The sequence below is a fragment of the Lissotriton helveticus genome, chromosome 10, assembly GCF_964261635.1.
Source record: "Lissotriton helveticus chromosome 10, aLisHel1.1, whole genome shotgun sequence".
Lineage (NCBI taxonomy): Eukaryota > Metazoa > Chordata > Amphibia > Caudata > Salamandridae > Lissotriton > Lissotriton helveticus.
Genome location: NC_136071.1, coordinates 189,819,375 through 189,841,272, shown reverse-complemented (window position 1 = coordinate 189,841,272; position 21,898 = coordinate 189,819,375). Strand labels below are relative to the sequence as shown.

The window sequence follows — 21,898 nt, the reverse complement described above, 5'->3', positions numbered from 1 at the left end:
ACAACCCACCAAGTATGTTTAAGAGTATTATCCGAGGGAACTGGACTAATCCACTCCCCACCACTGTCAACAGTCTTCAGGTCTTTCCCCAAGAATGCCCTGATAATTATGCAATCCAATACAGTGTGCAAAATTCTCTTTCGTCTGTCTGACATCTTAGGCAAGTGGGAAGGAATCCCTCTAAGAGTGCTAGAGGATGTCTGGTAAACTAAATGCCCCGGGGACAATCGAACAACGTGTGAGTCTAATGCATGTAAACATGTTGATATGATTGGGTGCCACAAGTTCTCTGTGCCATTTTGTGTACTCGAGGAGACCTTAGTCTTTCTTCCGTGCTGTCATTGAAGCAAGAAATGTATCGGTGGAGGTTATCACCGAAGGCTTGTAAAGACTGGATATCATTTATCTCGTAAATGTGAAAGACCTAACTTATGTGTCGGAAGATTCAAGTTCATCAGACGCATTATTGTAGACGAGTATGACAAAAGTGTCTGGCAGAGCTGGAGATATTTAGAAACTTGGGAAGGAGGCCAAACTCTTCCCGTATGTCTCTGAATGATTTACTGTGGATAAGGATAACCCTCAATGTGGAGATTTCCAGCATGTCCAACCCCACAAATCTCGAGAGTCACAACTTGTAGGTGACCAGTAGCCTCCCTCAAAGGGGTGTCTTCATTCAGCCTCCTGTTCCATCCCATCATTTCAACACCCCTATCCAGGCTCCAAAGGAAGGCTTAGTCTCAGAGTGAAGGCCAAAAGGTGGTCTGTATCGGTGTATGTGATAAAATGAGGAGTGGTTTCCTATTGACCACAGCTTGCTTTTGAAAGCAAGATCACATTTTTTGCCAATTGTGCACTTGTTTATAACAATGAATTGGGAGGGCAATTAGTATGCAGACATGGCTGCCATTCCTGGGCTGCTATCAAGTTAGCTATGCAACATTTAAACATATATGCCCTCAGCATCTTGCTGTTCCAAATGAAAGTCTTTAGCATACAGATGAACTATCTAAGAAGTGCCCAGGTAGTTTTTACCGGAGAGTTTGCATATCGGAAAAGAGCTGTGGGAGTGTCAAGGTTTTTACCAGAGCGACCCTATCAGCATAGATTGAGGCACTGGATTGCACTGGTAAAATCCTCCATTTTGTTTGCCCGTATCCACAGGTAGTGGAAACCCTCAATGGCCATTAGCAGCCGTGATGACGTCTATTTTGTCACCTCTGCACCAGGAAAGCATTTGATGTGATTCAGTACACCACCAGTCCCAAGTGGGTTCCAAACTCATTCAAGATCGTTTCAAATTTAGGGCCTGGGCCAGCCGGTCAAGAAAGGTCAGGCGATTGTCTTTGTATAATGACATGCTTTCTTCTAGATCACAGCCTCATCCAACCCTTACTTCCTCTCTTACAGGCTCACCACCCTCACTGCAGGGAGTAAGAGAAGCCAGTTGGGAACTTGTAAATCCTTCGCTCCACGCACTAAGCATGCCTTTTGTTGGCCATGCAAATGTAGATTTTCAGATGCTCGGTGAATGTAAGGATTCTGTTGGCTGTTTGGGCAGTAGTTTGAAGCTCTGTGCTGAAGGGCCCACTATTGACCACCCAAGCTGTGCCCCTCCCCCTCGAATTGCAGCCATGGTTCTTGCAAGTGCCCCTCCTTGTCTTCTGCCTATTATCTCCTTCACAATGACAAAAAACTCCTAATCAGTAGAGATCAGAAAGCACTGTCCTTGTACTCTGGATCCAGCTGGAGTGATGCACTCTTCCATCTCTCACTGCCTCAGCTGGTGATCACATACAATGAGAATGCGAGGGCCATTAGTAGAAACAAAGAAAGATGAAAGGGATAAGAAAGAAAACAGGGACACCTAATACCACCACTATTACTCGTCACCCTGCATGGCACTGATGGCTGCATGTCAAAGTGGATATCTAAGGCAATAGAAGAGAGCTTAGTAACCTGCCATGACGTTCTGCAGCTTTTCTCAACAATTAAAGGTGCATAGCATAACTGTATATCTGTAACCATCTCTCAGAATATTTATATGAAACTGATATTCCTGAAACTAAAGTGTAACGAGATCAGTATCATAATATATGTAACAATATGTTGTCTGGTAAGAAGAGATATGTGTATGTGTGTGTGTGTGTGTATATATATATATTCACTGAAAAAACAGAGTTTTCAGGGACGTTATAGTTAGGAATTCACATTTTAAAAAACCTTAGATAACCACTGAAAATAACCACAGGTTTCAGTGACGTTATAGTTAGGCTGACATTTTACTTGTACAAAAGCAGAGACATTCAGCTGTTATAGTTAGCTGAGCTCACATATTACATCACTCATGACATGACATGGTCAGTGACATCTCTGATGACAACACATATATTCAAGCTACAATGGGGCCGATTACGATGGCGGGTTGACAAAGTCCTCCATCGTTGCTGCAAAAGAGACCACCTGCCATAGACCTGCGCATCCAGTATGTTTACATTGCGGCGGGTGGCAGCACCTACCACAATGTAAAAATACAGGTTTTGCATGTGCATGTACAACGTGGCAGGAACCGTGCAGTACCTGCCACCTTGTACATGCACATGCAGGGGGGTACCATAGGTACCCCATGTGCAGAACCCCCCACCACCCCCCCGGGGGCCGGCAAAGGTCCCCTAAAGGCATTCTCCGCCTGTCTTTTTGCAGCGGAAGCTCCGCCGCAAAAGACAGCCATCCTAATACCCATGGAGGTGCCTGCACGGCACCGCCTCCATTACCCCATTGTTCCTGGTCCCGCAAGGTGGGCGGAAAATCCCGCCTTGCGGGACCAGGGTGGACGGTCTTTCCGTCCGCCACGGTACCTTTCCCATTCCCACCGCCATCCTAATTTGGCGGTGGGAATATTCAGGGTGATGGCAGGAAGTCCCCACCGCCGGCCGGTGGTCCTCACCGCCAGCTCGACGGTGGCGGACTTCCCACCATTGTAATCGGCCCCTAAGACTTCACTCAAATTGTTATCTCCAAGGGTATAGAGATACTTCAGCAGAACAATAGGAACAATATATGTTGTCAATGTATCAAGGTATCATTCGAATAGATGTCTTCCATGTACTAAAAGGCCTTTAGTGTCATGGTGGCAATCACTTTATGCATGCTATGTAGTATGTAACAAGACGCCTTAACCCCTTCGGTGCTCATGACGGAGTGGTTCCGTCATGAGCGCCGGTTGAGCTGTGCTAATGACTAAACCACTCCGTCATGGCCCCGCCCGCTCAATAGAACCTTCAGCACAGCGCGAAAATTTGCGCCGCGCTGAAGAGGTTAATCACCAACATAGTCATAAGTTATGCGATCAATGTATCAAGGTTTTAATTCTACCATATTGTTCGTTCGTTAATCTTTATTTCGGCAATTTTGCCCTAAAAGATACAACATAAAATCAATACAAGTAGGAAATCAGGCATCACTGCTACTTCAGAGGCAGGGTAACACACAGGTGCAGGCTAGTAGTTCTCGAGGACAATACCCCTATACACAGCATCTAAGGTGTTAAGACAGTCGAATGGTTCAGAACTGGTTAGTTATTTGGGAGCAATCTGTAATATTACGAATTATAAAAAATAAAAGCAGTTTAACACTATAGCTAAAAAATCTTACATAAATAACATGAAAGTTGTTACACTAACTGGTACCTAGTCTGAATCAGATTAGAGTGCCCTAGAAGTTAAAAGCAATCTCCTGTGCCAGACTGCTTCGAGAAATTTGGCCACTGCAAAGACAGTTGCACTCGAGAGATCAGTCTTGAGTATTCTGAAGGCCTCGGAACAGTTAACAAACTCTAGATTTCTACAGAGTGGAATTATCCAAAACCTTCTAGCAGCAATATAGGCAGGACAGAAGAAAACTAGATGCAATTCATCTTCAAGCCTACAATTGCAGCCGGGACAATTATCCAGAGAGTGCTGTTTCCATTTACTGGTAAAGCCTCTTAGCGGAAGAGTGCCATACCGCCATTGCAAGTATAATTTCCTGGCCAGATTCGGGAAAATATAGTCAAGAACTGTCTCAAACTTGTAGCAATCTTTGACTCCAAGGAAAATGTTAGTTATAGAGTCTGGGCGTGTATCCTGTATGTGTGATGCTAGATTGCAAGCATGGAAAGTTGCCACCAGATGTTTGCGAGACAGTCCCTGACAGGTCACTTCAGGGTCACTCCACAGGGTCGGGAGACCAAGTCGGGCAAACTCAGTTTTTAAGTATTTGAACCACGGGATATTCTCTATAGTAGGGAGAGCAAGAATTTCCCGCAGTTCCTGCCTATAGTTGGCTAACTCAGGAGTGGACCATAATCTTCACCAGAAAGTTAAGGGCTTTACACCCAGTACTTAGTCCAGGGGTTTCAAACCCAAATCCAACCTAAGGGGCAAAAGGGGGGTGCTAGCCGGTAGCTTTAAAAGTTGTCTGAGAAACTTATTTTCGGCAATGACTAGATCTTTTTTACACACATGGCCCCAGAGTTCACTACCATAGAGGATCGCACCTCTGGCCTGAAGTCTAAAGATCTCCAACGGGGGGCCTATTGGTCTAACAGTTGATTTGTTAGAGTTAACTAGCCTAATTATTCCCCCTGCTATTTGAGCTACTTTGAGCTGGGCCTTAGCTTGGTGGTCGCCCCATTCCAATTTGTCATTCATGGTTACACCCAGGTACTCAAACGTGAACACTCTTTCTAACCTGTTCAGGCCTATAGAGGGGTTGGGGCGTGTTTTTTGGGGGGGGTTAAAAATCATGTACTTTGTTTTGAGAGCATTGATTTCAAGACCATGCTCTCTACAGAATGCCTCAAAACCCTCCAGGATACGCTGAATCCCCATTGGGGATTTCGACAGCAGCAGGGTGTCGTCCACAAACATAATTGCGGGCACCCTGCTGCCGCCGAGCCTTGGTGCATCTATGTTGGGGACCTTATTTAGGTGATCGATTACCCCATTGACGAAGAGGCAAAACAGGGTCGGTGCTAAGACACAACCCTGCCTTACCCCTCTGCCAACGGGAAATCTTTTTGAAAGGCTGCCCATCCTCCCACACCTAACCTGTGCATAGTTGTGTGTGTGCAGGCGAACAATGATATCTAAAAGATCGGGGGGGATACCCAGGTTGGAGAGTACCATCCATAGTTTACTCCGTGGAACCAAATCAAAGGCTGGACGGAGGTCAACAAAGACGGTGTACAGCGTACCGCCCTCCACCCACACCGTCTTCCAGAAAAGGAGGGCCAGACGAAATATTTGGTCCGTGGTTGAAACCTTACACCTGAACCCGGCCTGAAACGTACTTAGAATTGAGTGATCTATCATCCATTCCTGCAGGCGGTCAAGTATCAGCCTCGCAAAGACTTTTTGTGAAACGTCAATGAGGCTGATCGGCCTGTAATTGGCTGGGAGCAGAGGAGAGCCCTTCTTGAAGATTGGGACAATCTCTGCCCCCAGCCAAGTACTAGGGACCGCCATTCCCCCAAGAATTGCATTAAAAACTTCCAAAAGGTAGCGTCCCCAAACCCTGGGTTCGTGCTTAAATAAATCTCCCGGTATTTTATCTAACCCGGGAGCTTTACCCGATGGCAGCTTAGAAATTACATTCAAAACCTCCCCCAATGAAAATTGCATTGCCTCGGTGTGCTCCATAGTGTTAGAGTGCGGGTTTGGCCCGTCAGAAAGTGGGGGGTGATCAGTCAGTAGCCCATCTTGGGGCTTGGCCAAACCAGGGATAACCTCTGCATAAAGGCTGCGGAAGTGGTTCTCCCACACCACAGCCGCTATATTGGCCTCCATGGCTGGAGTCGGCTCGGCAGACCCTGTTCTCACTATCTGCCAGAATTTGCAAGCATCTCTAGCCTGAAGAGATGCCAGCATATTTTCCCAATTGGAATGGTCCCATTCGACCTTTGCGTCGTGGATTACTTGCTTCAATTCCGCCCGCCTAATCTTAATTAACCCTGTGTCTCTAGGGTGCTTCAATACAGCGAGGAGGTCAGCCTTTGCCTTCCTACAAGCTGAATTGAACCAAGAGGCTCTTTGCCCCCTGCGGGGCCCCTTCCGAGCAATTGGATTCAGAAGTTCCGCAAGGGTGTCCACCAACTCCGTATGGAGGGTGCCCAGCTTGTGAAACAAATCCGCTGGGGAAGGTGGAGAGATAAGGGCCTCGACGCATTCGAATGTGGGGAGGATCCGTGCATAGAGCTCGAAAATTTGTGTGGGGTTATCCAGGAGCTTGGCCCACCTCACTCTGCGCCTGTCATTAGTTAAAATTAGTTTTGAATCTAGAGGCGCCTGTGCCAGCTGATTACCCATGAGACCACTAGGCGAGACCATCGAGAGAATCAGCGCATTGTGATCACTGTCAGTTCTTTGCACTACCGCAAAGTCAGAAACCTTGTCCCAGTCAAATGTCTGAACAAGGATGTAGTCCAGGTGAGACTCATGCCCTAGTTTGTTAAAGGTGCATTTCGCAGGAATGTCACCCTTAATTTGGCCATTGCAAGCCCTCAGGGAATTGCTGAGGGTAAGTGCCAAGATTTGGGTTGCTAAGGGTGACCATGGCTTTGCTGGGGGGCCCTCTAATTGCGGAATTCCCCACTGGTCATCCTTCTCCAGAAGTACTCCCTCCAAAGTTAAGGTTAGCGGCTCGTACTGACAATTAAAATCACCCGCCAGGAGGATCCTAGCACCCTGAGGTATTGTGGCCTGGAATAGGGAAAGCTCGTCGATGGTGGGTGAGGGCTTCGTTATTGTCATCGGTCTGGAATACACATTTATTAGAGCGAGTTGTGTATGGTTTGGCCATTCCAACAGCACGCACTGGATATCCAGAGAGTTGGTTTTAAGGGCCCTGGCCTTACATCCCAAATGCGAAGCCACCCATATATAGAGTCCCCCCGAAGGCCGTCCCTTCCCCCCCCACTTAGCTGGAATTGCGAAGGCTGCATAGCCGGATTGCCATTTATCCTCCCTTGCCCATGTCTCCTGAAACAGGCATAAATCCTTTGTGTCAATGAAGGACCCCCACTCAGGGGAGTCTAATTTGCCCTGAAGTCCCGCCAGATTCCAGGAGAGAATGGACAAGCAAGATGCATGCTCATCAGGAGAAATACCAGGGAAATTGAGCGTGGTAGCAACAGAGGTGTCCACCAGCTCGATGGGAGGTTCAGTAGGTTGCAGTTCCGCACAGGTAACACCCTCAGCGGGGGGAGAAGGGAGACAATATAAGCTTCCCCGCGTAAATCTAGATAGCGTATTTAGCCCCTGGGGGAAAGATGGCATAGTTTGTGTTGGAACTACTTTGGGACTCTTATAATCTGTGCCATCAGGGCCGATAGCGTTTCGTTGGCCACCAGTGCCCTATTTAGACTGTAATCTTCAATCACAATCGTCCATACCTGTGAACACATCAAACCTGTTTGCTGTCTCCAGGGGTGTAAAAGGTCTCAAGTAATCCATACTCCTATCGGTATTTCTATTGAACCTAGGAGGTACCATGTTTCACCCAAAGGGATCAACAGCAGGCAAAGAGTATGGTACGTGTAGCCAGTGCCTGAAATTGTATTGAAGGGATAGTTTGATTGGGTGCCTGACCACCATTATAGGTGGGGGAGAACACTAGGGATCTAGGGTAGAAATAAGTCAGGGGACGAGGGACGATACAATTGCTGCCGCTACCTAAAGGCCGGCTTAGTATATGATTGACCGCTTGTGGTTCTCTGAAATTTACAACAACTAGGTCTCCCTCGATGTCTTTGACCCTGCTACCCAGCCAAGGGAGTCGCCGAACATGCACGATCTCACCGTTAATGTTGCGTGTTAGTGGTCTAGATTGGCTAAGCCAGTGCATAGTTTTATTTTTCAGCTGGGGAAATCCTTCCCTCTTGTTATCTGGCAGTGTAGGGACCCCTGTCAGGACAACCACAAATGGGGGAAGCTTCAGGGGGTAGCTCTACTTGGGGCCGTTTATGCGTTGGTGCCCTGGCATGTCTGATGCTTCCCCACTCCTCCAGTGTGTTTCCTACAGATACTTTTTCAGGTCCCCTCGAAGCTTCACTAACTGCGTTTGCGACTAATTTATTTACCTGCTTAGGGGGTGGTGCCCTCTGCAGCTTGATGTTTGTAAAATTAGTAGGTTGAGATATAACTTTTGGGACATTGGGAATGCGCGATGTCCCCGGGGCTGTGGGTGGCACAACCCCACTCACCAATGCCTTAGTTAATCCATCGTTATTGCAAATTGCAGACTCAATATCCTCTAGCCTTTTCTCAACCCTCTTCAGCCTCTCAATTATGGGCAGGATAAAAGACCTTATTAGGAGTTCCATGCTGTCCAATGAGACGGCAGAAGGTACTTCCTTTAGCATGGGGTCAGCAGGAATAACAATTGGGTCAGTAGTGTTCACAACCTTTACAACTGGTGACAGTGGTAGGAAAAGTACCGAGTTTGACATATCCACTAGTGCGGGCATTGAGGCCGGAGCAGTTCTAGTGCTATGCTTTGAAGATTTGCCAAAGTCGGAATGGCTGATCTTAGGCTTTTGGGGGTCCCCCCCCTTCCGTCTTCTTTTGCTTGGTGGTGGACCATGGACCTTGGGAGGCACCGGTTTCTTTAACTTGTTTTGGGGAGGTTTACCCCGGGCAGGAGTCCGGGTGGTCGGATCGACATCTATGCTAATGGGGCTGGGAGGAAAAGTATCACTTATAGGCTGGTCAGTAAGGACCAGGGGTGTGGGAGCGCAGTCTCGTAGCAGGAGTGGGACACTCTCTGGAGATAGAAGGTCTTCATTGCTACCAGTACATCCTACACTGGGGGAAAGGGCGTAGAGCGGGAGGTCTGTGTTCTCTTCATATGCCCTGCACTGCGCCAATTTCGGCGTAAGTGGTTAAGATCTGTATGTCTGCAATTGGGGATTTTAAATGCCAACTCCTTTTTACTTGCACTGTATAACCCCCCAAATGAAATTTTCTGCTTTAATATTTTTAACTTTTTCAAATGCTTTTTAGCTATTTATTGATGGTTTTTGGTGATAAGTGAATCTGAGTATATTTTGTTTGGTAACCATTGTAGATGTCTGTCTTGCATTGAATGTATTATGTATTGTAAATGGTTTTTTATGTGGACCTCCTCGGAGTTCCAAAACATAATAAAGAAACTTAACTAGAAGGGAGGTCTGTGGGAGCCCTGTTCTTCATACATTCGACAGGTCGCCGGTGCACTGCCCGGCGTTCTGCCAGAGAATTTCCCCTGTCTAGGTCAATGGGAACCCTTGTAAAATAATTGTCAAGTCTGCCATTATTCATCCCCCCGTCTTGTCTGGAAGAGCTTTTTTGGGACTCTGGGCCATAGCAGACAAATACACCTACTAATAAGGGCGGTAAATGAGGTGAAAAGAGCGTAGGCCCAGCCCGGCCTCACTCGGCCGCTGAGGGCCTAAGAGGGCCCGCCCTTTGCCCGGGCTTAGCCTGGCGCCGTCCCGCGATATGCGTATCAGGGCTAGATCTAATAGTCAATGAGCGGGCGGGGCGCCCAGGAAGGGGGCGAGGTCACTGGGGAAGAGTCTCCAGGTGCGGCACAAACACACACCGCTATCAATCCTGGGACTCGCAGTCCCACTGTAGAATCCACCGCCCGCAGTGATGGTCCTTCTGCTGCCTGGGTCTCTGCTGGGGAAGAGCACTCCACAAAACACTCGGTAAGCCAAAGTCTGCCCCACACAACTTCGAGCGGCTCCCGCGAAGCGGGGGCCGGGAGTCGCGGCTTTAAGCGCCCAGGAGGGGCGTGGGGTCACTGGGGAAGAGTCTCCAGGTGCGGCACAAACACACGCCGCTATCAATCCTGGGACTCGCAGTCCCACTGTAGAATCCACCGCCCGCAGTGATGGTCCTTCTGCTGCCTGGGTCTCTGCTGGGGAAGAGCACTCCACAAAACACTCGGTAAGCCAAAGTCTGCCTCACACAACTTCGAGCGGCTCCCGCGAAGCGGGGGCCGCGAGTCGCGGCTTTTAGCGCCCAGGAGGGGGGTGGGGTCACTGGGGAAGAGTCTCCAGGTGCGGCACAAACACACGCCGCTATCAATCCTGGGACTCCCAGTCCCACTGTAGAATTCACCGCCCGCAGTGATGGTCCTTCTGCTGCCTGGGTCTCTGCTGGGGAAGAACACTCCACAAAACACTCGGTAAGCCAAAGTCTGCCCCACACAACTTCGAGCGGCACCCTATCACGTACGTCCGATTCTCTTTACTTTAACCCCTTCAGTGTGGCGCACGTTCAGCGGACGTCGCGTGCACTACCTCAGTAGTGCTGCGCACGTCCGCTGAATGCTCCGGCCCCGCCTGCGCAATAGAACGTTCTGCACCAGCGCGGAACGTTCGGCGCAGTGGAGGGGTTAATCTTAAACATCCCATCAGAAGCATGTCTTTGACCGGAAGTATGTTTATTTTCCTTTTGTAGTGATTTTATACTTTGCTTTACTTTCTGTGTACTCTGCTGTTTTCTGAAAATCTTAATACAAATTATTTGAAAAAAAAGAAATATATATATATATATATATACATATATATATATATATATATATATATATATATATATATATATCTTAGCTGATCAAAGATTTATATATTTATTTGAATTAACTTGTTTTCTTGTTTGTAATTTTGTGCAGTGTGATATTACATAACAGAATTTTGAAATGTTTAGCATATTTTTTTAAGTTTAAATTTTGTATGATTGCTTTTACGCGTCATTGCATGAGTGCATGATTAGTGCTTGAGGGAATAGATGAGTGCATGGGTAGTACTTGAGTGAATGGATTAGTCCAGCTGAAGTGCCTGCATGATTGTATAAGTGCATATGTAGTGCCTGAGTGAATGGATGAGTGCATGGATAGTGCTTGAGTGAACGGTTGAGTGCAAGAGTAGTGCCTGGGTGATTGCATGACTACATAGGTAATGCCTGATTGATTGGATGTGTGCATGGGTAGTGCCAGAGTGAATAGTTCAATGCAAGAGTACTGCCTGGGTGATTGCATGAGTGCAGGGGTAGTGCCTGGGTGATTGTATGAGTGTATGGAAAAATACCTGAGATAAAGTATGAGTGCAAGGCTAATGCCTGGGTCATTGCATGAGTGTATGGGTGGTGCTTGAGGGAATGGATGAGTACAAGGGTAGTGCCTGAGAAAATTGATGAGTGCTGGAGTAGAGCCTCAGTGAATGGTTCAGTGCAAGAGTAGTTTTCTGTGTTACTCCTTGAGTGCATGCTCAGTGCCTGGGTGATTCTATGAGTACAGAGGTAGTGCCTCAGTGATTGAATGAGTGTATGAGAAGTACCTGAATGAATCTATAAGTGTAAGGGTAATGCCTGTGTCATTGCATGGGTTGTGCCTGAGTGAATCGATGAGTGAACGGGTAGTCCCTGAGTGAATGTTTGAGTGGAAGAGTAGTGCCTGGGTGATTGCATGAATTTATGGTTAATGCCTGTGTGATTACATGTGTGTATAGGTAGTGCCTCTTTGATTGCATGAGTGCACGGGGGTGCCTCAGTGAGTGGTTGAGTGCAAGAATAGTTCCTGAAATTGCATGAGTACATTGGCAGTGCCCGGGTGATTCCATAATGCAGAGGTACTGCCTGGGTGATTTTATAAGTGAATCTGTAGTGCCTGGGTTGTTTCATGACTGCAAGAATAATCCCTGAGTGATTACATGAGTGCATGTGTTGTACCTGAGAGAATGGATGTGTGCATGGGTAGTATCTGAGTAAATGGTTGGGTGCAAGAGTAGTGCCTGATTGATTGTATGAGTACAAGGGTAGTGTGTCGGTGATTGGATGAGTACAGGGGTAGTGCCTGGGTGATTGAATTAGTGCATGGGTTGTACCTGTGCGAAAGGAAGAATGCAAGGATAATGTCTGGGTTATCCTATTAGTGCAAGAGTTATGTTAGAGAGAATAGATGAGCACACAGGTAGTGTTTGTGGGAAAGGATGACTGCCTGGCTGATTACATCAGCAACATGATGATAGTTTGCAAATAGTGGAAAGGATCAACATTATTTATATAAGGTACAAATATCATATAAATTAACTTTAAAAAAAAATTCCCGTTATCATCCATATCATTTTATGTATTCTTACCTTTCAGGTAATTTAGATACATTACTCAGTAAACGTATTTTACAGTAGTATTGTCCTAAATAGCATTAAAACTCTTTTCAAACTTAACCAGTAGCTACTTTAAAGAAGAAGAACAACTGTTATTTAATGTAATGTGTTAGATTTGGGGGTCTCTAGTTGGCATAGGTACCTGTGACAAATAGGGACCCTTGTGTCTAGTCAGGGTAAGGGGCTACACTCCTAAAATAACCCCTGCTCACCCCCTTGGTAGCTTGCCTCGAGCAGGCAGGCTTATCTCAGAGGCAGTGTGTAAAGCATTTGTGAACTCATACAGTAATACAGTGACAACACTACAGATGGCCACCACACAGGTTGTATTAAAGAAATAAGTATTTTTATATAGACTTAACACAAGACCAAACAACAAAAAACCACAATACTGTACTCAAAAATAGACTTTAAAATGTTATAAAATAGCTCAGTTTTCTCAGGTTGTAAATGCGACACTTTAGTCTCAATGTACCTTGAATGCGTAACGCAAAGAAAACAAAAGGATCGCAGGGAAGTTGATAGGTCGGTTCATTACACTCAGGGGAGTGGATGCGTCTGTTCCTTACTGCTGTACAGGAGAGTTGATGCTCCCTTCCTTACTGTGTGGGGAGGTGATGCGTCGGTTTCTTGCTGGTCTCTGGTGCGATGTGACAAGATAGCACCTCGATGCGATACTCTTCTCCGCTGCGATGCGACTGAATGGCATCTCGGTTGCGATGCGACATTGTTGGTGTGATGCTTGCACACCCGACGGTCGTGCGGCAACTAGATGACCTTTGGAGCCATGGCAGGCCCAGCGACGCGCTTCTCCGGTGATGCTACTGTGACCTCTATGGCAGTGTCCTGCTTCTCTGGTGATGCGCCATGCTCCTGCGATGATAACAGCGGCAGCGGTGGCTCGCTTCCTCAGCAATTCGATGACAGCGGCTGCAGCGGCGACACTCTTCTCGTTGTTGTGTATCAATTCCTGCCCCCAGCGACACACAGTCTCTCAGAAGGCCCAGCACAACAGCAGGCACTTCAATTCCCAGCAAGGGAATTCAGGGGGAGCTGGTTGGTGAAGTATTGAATCCCTGAGACTTCAGGCAGGAGGCAAGCTCTAGTTCAAGCCCTTGGAGATTCTTCTTCTTCAACTTGATAGAGAGCACACTCAGTCTTTTTCTCCTCTCTTAGGCAAATGAAGCAACCCCTGCAGGCCAACCCCAAACACACAGCACAGGGGTAGTCTCCTCCTTCAGCTTCCTGGTTCTTCTCCTCAGCAAAGTTTTGTCTTGATTCTCAGAAGTGATCTAAAGTTCTGGGGTCTGGGTCCCCTCCTTTATACACCAAAATCCTTTGTCTCTGAAGGCAGAGAATGTCTGTACCTAACCCAAACCAGTTCTGGTCAGTCCTGGAGCACTTTGTTGACAGGACTGCTTATCTTCCTTTGACGGTGTAGGCCAGGGACATCAGACACACCACAGGAGGTGGAGCCAGCATTGTGGAAGGAAGGCACAGCCCTCTTCAGGTCCCAGGTGCAACTCCTCCTACCCATCTACATGCAGATCTCTCTATTCAGCCCTGTGCTGACTCACCCTGCCTCCTGGAATCCACCAGCCCCGGTCACTCAAACTCCAGACAAGGAATACACAACCTAGCAGAGGCAGGCTTGGATAGTTAGGCAGGAAAATACCTACTTTCTAAAAGTGGTATTTTGAAACGCAGAATGTTAAAACCAACTTCACTAAAAGATGTATTTTATCATTCTGAGTTCAGGCATACTAAACTCGAATTTCTACCTAGTTCCCTGAGTCAGTTACGATCATAAGATGTTATAATCTAACTGCCCATTCTGGCCTATTCGGAACAGGTAGCCTTGAAATAGTGAAAAACTAAAATGGCTGTATTTCACCATTAGGACATGCCAAACACATCAGGGCATGTCTTACCCGTTTATCTACAATTCACCCTGCCCTTGGGCCTACTATAGGGGGTGACTAATATGTATAAAAGGAAGGGTTTAGGGACTGGCAAGTGGGTGCACTTGCCCAGTGAACATGGTAGTATCAGACTGCACACAGGCTCTGCAATGGCAGACCTGAGACACAGTTTACAAGCCGCTCCGGTGGGTGGCACAATCAGTGCTGCAAGCCCACCAGCAGCATTGGATTTACAAGCCCTGGGCACACGCAGTGCACTGTACTAGGGTCAAACAAGTAAACCAATCAAGCCAATTATGGAGTCACTAATCCATACATAAATTTTCCATAGGGAGCACTTGCACTGTGGCACTGAACAGCAGTGGCACAGTGCCCAAAAGCATCTAAAACCAGCAAAAACATAAGGGGCAACAGCAAAAAATGGAAGGGAGATCCACGCCAATGGTGCCAGGTCTAACATAATTTATTACAGAAATTATAACATTTTATGTCTAAGAACACAACGTGAATTTAGAATTACATAACATTTTCAGTTCCCCTTTTTTGCTGTTCTCAGATTTCACTTAACTTCACCATACACAGTGATTTCAATGTAGGATCATCATTAAACAGTGAGGAAAAAACCAAATTGATTGTAGACAAAAAAAATCAGAGTAGAATATCATCATGATTATGTGTAGCTATACGTTTTCCTATCTATACATTGTTAATTACTTCCTTCATGTACATCAACTCTATTATTTATCTCAAACATTTGCCAAAATGTCGACTCTCATTTACATCTGGTACAATATAGACAACAAATATATAAACTATTTCCTTTTAAACACAATTTTCTAAATACAATATCAATTACCACAATTAATATACCAAATATACCAAACACTAATTATAAATACTAATAGTTTGCACTCCTGTCTCCTTTCTGTTCTCATCTTCCCAATAGGCAGAATGATGTACTCAAAACTTTGGCTGCAGAAATAGCAAATATGAATTTGGTAATTCATAAGGTAATCTAGGTTTGAATTCTATGGCAGGACCGGAGGCTTCATATTAGGCTTTTCTTTCTCCGTTTATTTTGCTCCAGCAGCTTTACCAAAGTTATATAATCAACAAGAAAACTACATTTCCCATGATGCCAGGGGCCAATGATAGAAAAAAAGTCCAACAGCCATGAGCCAATCCAGCGCCAGGAACACCAACAACTTCCTTTGTAGGATGCTCTGTACTCCTCTTTATTTGCTGCTCCAGCAGCATTCAGATAACAGTTTGACCTTCTCTTCGTTTTGTATAATAAAAAAAGACATTCTTTAAAGATAATTGAATGATTTTATGGTGTGTGCGATCTGTATAATTGTAGCCTGGCTTAAGCGCACAGTGTGTTTGTTGCAGTTCTCTTCACGGGAGTGTTTTCTTGCTCCTTCGCTGCCGCGTCTGTGGCTGAGAGGCTCTTAGCGCGGTGCGGCCTTCCCGCCGCCAGGGGTCCGCGCGCCTGTCAGTTTTCCCACTTTTGGAGCGCGTTCCCCCGCGTAGCCAGCAAGTTGTTTTTCCTTATTTACAGTTGGAAAGAGGAGACTTGCTCGGCTGCTCCTAACGCTCATGTGGGGGAAGTTACTGTTTTGTATTTTAATGCTAGTAACGCGTGGGTAAGATTTCAAAGAGCCCCTGCCTGGAGCAAAAAAACCTGTGCAAAGGGTAACATCTATCTATATTCAAGGGACCAGCCCAGGCAGTTATACCCTCAAAAACAGTAGGGAGCAGGATCCCAGGGTTCTTAGCCCTTATAGTGCTTTGGCAGTTTTTGATTGCAGGGTTTTATTCCCTACAATAACCCCTTTTGTGTTTCTCTGCCACAATATAGTTTTAGCTATGGAGGATTATGAGGAATATTACAAAGAGGAAGAGGAGGAAGTCACCTATTTACCCGTAGATGATCTCTTCTGTCAAGTAGTGGACTCCTCTATCCTGAAGGCAGTGTCTCAAGTGGTTGCGCTACTGGAGAAGAAAATTTAATTACTTCAGGCTCAGCACCAACAACCCCTCTCTGCGAGGGAAGATGCGACGGGGTGTAAGAAATCCCTACCTCCAGGTGGGCCCTCCACTAGCACTACAGATTCCAAAAGGAAGCGTCCTGATAAGGGGGGGTGTGGATTCGGATGCTTTTGCGCGCATGAAAAAGGCGTTTATGGATGCCCAAGCACCCTCAGAACACATTCAGTCAGCGGAGGATCTGGCAGGACCCTCTGAGCTCCCGGTTGCTTTGCCTGTGGGTGAGCCAGGTGCGTCCCTCAGAACTCTGATGGGGATGGCGAGTCTGGTAGGACCTGGCGCCTCCCGAAAGGTGATCAGTTACCCCCTCAAGAGATAGATAGCGACATGCTTAACCCTTATGACCTCCTCCCTCCTAGGTCTTCTGTGTGGGTTCCGGACCCTAAAGTCGCTGCCTATATGAGCGCCCGGTTACGAAAAACACTAGACCAGGAGGCCAGAAGCTGCCTGAGAGCGGAATGTCCGAGACCGGCCCTGGATGGTAAAGTGGCGATCACGCCGGAAGTGGACCCTAAGATGTCCACTTTCCTGGCTAAATTCATCCACGACCCCAAGAAGGGCATTGACCGCTCTTGGAGAGCGTGCCAAGATAAGCTGTTGGACACGGCGGGCCCTTTGGCAAAAATCCTGTACATGACAGAGGACGCCAAGGCCTCTGGTACGCTCATCTCCCCAGAAGTACTATCCGGCTGGTCCCAGAAGGCTATTGTTTTTCTAGGGAATGCCAATATGCCGATTTCTACTGAGAGGCGCAGGTCTATACTCATTAAGATAGACCCTAAACTTGGGGAATTGGCCACCTCGGAAGCTGGTCCAGTGGCAGAGGGCAATCTCTTCGGAGATCCATTCATGAAGAGTTGGGCAAGTTTGTAAATACTTTCAACTGTGTGGATAAAGCCCAATCTTCCATTAAGCGGATCTTCACCCTGCGTGTATTTGGCACAGCCAGTCATGGCAGGGGGCGCTCGACCAGGCGTCCTTACAACCAAGCCTCCTTCAAATCCTTGGAACCGCGTAGGGGACAGTGGCAAGATACAGAGAAATTTGGTAACTTCTACCTTACCAGATCCTACCCACACCGTAGAGGTGGCAGAGGCAATGCTTCCTACAACAACCAACAAGGTGGGACTTCAGTTCTTGGGGGATGTCAACATCGGGGGCAGATCACAATATTTTCTTCACAATTGGTCTTCTCTTACTTCGGATACCTGGGTCTTACAAACAGTCGCAGGCTTCCAAATAGAGTTCCTCAAACTAACGACCCAACCAGTTCAACCGAAGCCCCTGTGTTTTTCACAATGCCAGACGGATTTGATAAACAAGGTCTCGGAATTGTTACTCAAGGGAGCGATCCACCCTGCAGCCTTGCACCCTCGGGGTCTTCTCAGCAACATTTATATTGTGGAAAAGCAGGACGGGGTTACCGCCCGATTAAAAACCTCAAGGAGTTCAACAAGTGGCTCGTTAACGCCACTTCAAGAAAGAGGGAATTCATCTCCTTTGGGACCTCCTACAACCGCAAGATTGGATGGTGCATCTGGACTTGAAAGACGCTTACCTAACGATTCCAATATTTCCCTCTCACAGGCATTTCCTGCAGTTTCAATGGAATTTGAAGGTTTTCGAATTCGCGTCCCTTCCTTTCCGTCTGTCCTCCGCTCCTTGGTGCTTCACCAAGGTAATTAAGCCAGTGGTGGAGCGCCTACAATCGGAGGGCATTCGGTTGATAATTTATCTAGACGATATACTCATCTTGTGTCAGTGTCCCCATTGTTTGCTCACCCAGTTACAACAGGCTGTAATGCTTCTGGAGTCCCTGAGGTTTGTGATCAACGAGTCTAAGTCCGACTTTGTTCCCTCTCAAAAGATGCCGTTCTTGGGTTTCATGATAGACTCTATCAAAGCCACTTTATCCCTTCCGTCTCGCAAACTTTCCAAGATTCGACACGAATTAAGTCGCACATTGGCGAAATCCACAGTGTCCTTAAGGCACCTAGCCAGGGTGGTGGGCCTTCTATCCTCATCAATATAGGCCATCTTCCCGGGTCCCCTCCACTACAGGGCACTTCAACGTCTCAGGACGTTTCACTTGCGCAAGGGTCTCACGTACTCTCAGGTTGTACCCCTCTGAGGAGGCCAAAACTGAACTTCAGTGGTGGATCTCCCACATGGAGGCCTGGAACGGCCGGGCCATCTTTGGTTCTAACCAGACCTAGTGATCGAATCAGACGCCAGCGGCTCCGGTTGGGGCGCCTGCTGTGGGGAAGTTTCTACTGGCGGAAAATGGTCCTCCTCCGAGCAAAATCTGCACATCAATTGCCTGGAATTAATGGCAGGGCCTTTGGCGGTGAAATGTTGGACCAAGGACAAGGTTCAGCTCTGCTTTTTGCTCAAGATGGACAATGTGGCAGCGGTACGCTACATCAACCATCTAGGGGCACCCGGTCCAGAGCGCTATCGGACCTTGCTCGGGATCTCTGGGAGTACTGCCTGTCTAACCAGATATCTCTGTCGGTGGAACATCTCCCAGGTTCATCCAACCTGGTGGAGGATTAGTGCTCCCGCCATTGGAAGGACACCAGTCTATGGAAACTCCATGCCTCAGTCTTCCTAGAACTCCAGGCTCTTTGGGGCCCCTTCTCGATAGATCTCTTTGCCTCCAGACTGGATACCCAGTTGCGGAGGTATTACAGTTGGCATCTGGATTCGGTTGCTCTGGCACTGGATGCCTTCCTTCAGGATTGGAGTGAGAAGCAGGGGTACGCTTTTCCCCCCTTCGCGATGATAATGCGGTTGACAACCCAGGTGAGGAGACAACAGGCGGATCTGGTGATAATTACCCCAATCTGGAGATCGTAAGCCTGGTTTCCGGTTCTGATGGAACTTTCCTCTGATTTTCCAATCCGTCTACCCCTCGGTCCTTATCTCCTCAAGGATCCTCAGGGGAACCCCATCACCTCCTTGCCACAGGTGGACTTCACCTGATGGTTTGGCGGGTTTCCGGCAACACTGGAAAGTGCCAGGCCTTTCGGCAGACACTGCCTCGCTTCTTGCGAAGTCCTGTGCAGAGAGCACCAGTAAGTGATATCGCTCAGCTTGGTCCCATTGGGGGAGTTGGTGCATTCGACAACAGGTGGATTCGATGGGGGATCCCGTTGTCTACGTCCTTAATTTCTTAGCCTCCTTAGCGAAGGAAGGTTTGGCCTATCGGTCAATTAATACCTTTCGTTTAGCAATCTCGGCAGGCCACAATCTGGTGTATGGTCATCCTCTTGCCGAACATGCTTTGGTGTTGAAGCTTTTACGGGGCATACAGCAATCTGTCCCCCCCCCCCCCCGAACCTCCTTACTTGGTCCTCTGAGATGTTAATAAGGTTCTCAACTTATTCAAATCTTGGCCGTCTAATAAGTATTTATCCAGGAAGCAAATGTCAGCAAAACTTGCAACTCTTTTGTACCTCATATCATGCCGCAGAGTTTCGGATGTACAAGCCCTGGACATTATGGGCAGGGTCTTTACTCCAGACGGAGTCACTTTTCATATTTCTAGACAAACCAAGACTAATTCAAGGTTAGTGTCCTATCCTGCCTTTCCTGATGTCCCGTACGGATCGCCACCGCCATGCGGTGGTGATCCGTCCTCCATCCTTGCCCGTCCGCCACCTTTTCCCCCACCATATTACAATGGCGGGGGGACCGTGGTGGTTGAGAAGACCGTCCGCCGCTTTTCCGCGGTGGTCACCTTGGGACCGCAGCGGAAAAGGCCTGATATGGTGGCGGTGTTCATCAGACATCGCCAGCCATATTAGGATGGCCTGAGGGGAATGCCTTTCCGTGGTGGTAATGCCGCCACGAAAAGGCATACGGTTCCTGCTTTGGGGGCCCGTTGTGGGTCCCCAGGGTGAAGGGGGGGTGGGGGGTGCACATGGGGGGTACCTATGGTACCCCCTTGCATTTCACAGCACAACATGGCAGCCACAGCGCGGTGCCTGTCATGTTGTGCTGTGAAATGCACAACATGCATTTTTCACATTGCGGCGGCCGGTGCTTTAAGCACCGTCCGCCGTAATGTTAAAAATGTGGGATGCACCCGCCACTGTGGCGGGTGCATCCTAATTGGGGGCACGGTTCCTCCGCCCTTGTGGCGGACGGTACCTGCCCCTGACAGGACGGACTATGTGTGGTCAGGGCACTTAAGGCCTATTAAGTGGCTACCATTGACATACGTCCACAGGGCCTTAATCAGCTATGTATAGCCCTCACTAAGCCACACAGGGCGGTTTCATCCCCCACAATTGCGAGATGGGTTCGTTGGGCGATGCAGGAGGCAGGCATAGATGTTTCGCATTTTGGAGCTCACTCCGTGCGTGGTGCGATGGCATCTAAGGCGTTTTCCCTAGGAGCGCGGCTGGAGGACATCCTTAATGCCGCAGATTGGTCCCCTACTCCACTTTCAAGAGGTTTTATTTCAAGCCTGTGGGTTCCCTGGTCTCTTTGGTGGTGGATAAGCTTTAAACTAGCCTAATCTGAAGCCTCCGGTCCTGCCATAGAATACAAAATTTCCTAGCTATCGTAAAGGAAATTTTCGATTCTATTAAGGACACGGAGGCAAGGATTAGCCCGCCCTGGTAGTAACGCCCTCCCACAACACCTCTGTATCTGTGGTGAGTAAAGTGTTTTCATTTTCATTGTTCCTATATATTCTAGATGGTGTTTGATGTTTTCTGGACTATGTTGCCAATGTTTCCTTTTGAAATTGTACATAGGGTATCCATTTCTCAAATTTGCAACTATCCTTCATTGATTTAAGTTCAGATGCTACCAAGCAAGATTAAACGGGAATAGGCTTGATGTGGTCGCAGGAAGAAATAGTAGTACAGAGCGTCCTACGAAGGAAGTTGTTGATGTTCCTGGCCCTGGATTGGCTCATGGCTGTTGGACTTTTTTTCTATCATTGTCCCCTGGCATCATGGGAAATGTAGTTTTCTTGTTTTTTATATATCTTTGGTGAAGCTGCTGGAGCAAAATAAATGAAGAAAGAAAAGCCTATTCCTCGCCTCTGCTTCCTTAATAGAATCGAAACTTTCCTTTACGATATGTAGGACATTTTTTATTCCAAGTGGGTATCATTGCAAAGTGCCCATCCTTTATTACACATTAAATACACAGTATATTGATCAGATGTTGTTGTAGGTCCATCATGGAAAATAGTAGCCACTGCTATGAAATTTCTTCCTGAAATAGATATTTGACTTTCATTAAAAAAATTAATTTTGGTTTCCAATTTTCTTCCATTTTCTCTACAACGTTGTAGCAATAAAAATGAGATATTTTCCAAATCTTTCTATATGTAATGTAGACAGTATCTCTGATCTACAGTGCAAACATTTTCCTGATTGGCTGTTTTTAATACTCTAAGCATAAGCATTACAAATTCTTGTGCATCTTGTTGTCTATTGAGAGTAAATGTCAATAAACCTGTACATATATCCAAAAGATGCCAAATGCCAGAAGCATTATGGATTTTACTTCTGTCAGTTACCAACTGTTGAAATACATGATGTAGTTGAGAACAGAATCTTTTTTCACGATTTCCCATAATTTAATGATGGAGATCTTTTAGATAGAACACAACATTCAGAATCACATTAGCATAACAGTTGATACCTGAACTATTTTCTAAATGGTATCCTACAATGTCATCAACAGTTTCTATTTTTTTTTATTTATACCTTCA

The 21,898-nt window shown here is 47.0% G+C and overlaps 1 protein-coding gene across 1 annotated transcript in view; it reads left to right on the top strand.

Annotated features, from left to right (window-relative positions):
* The window catches only part of LOC144786123 (acyl-coenzyme A synthetase ACSM3, mitochondrial-like), a 606,835-nt gene that overhangs the window by 180,966 nt on the left and 403,971 nt on the right, over window positions 1–21,898 (top strand). The window lies entirely within an intron of this gene.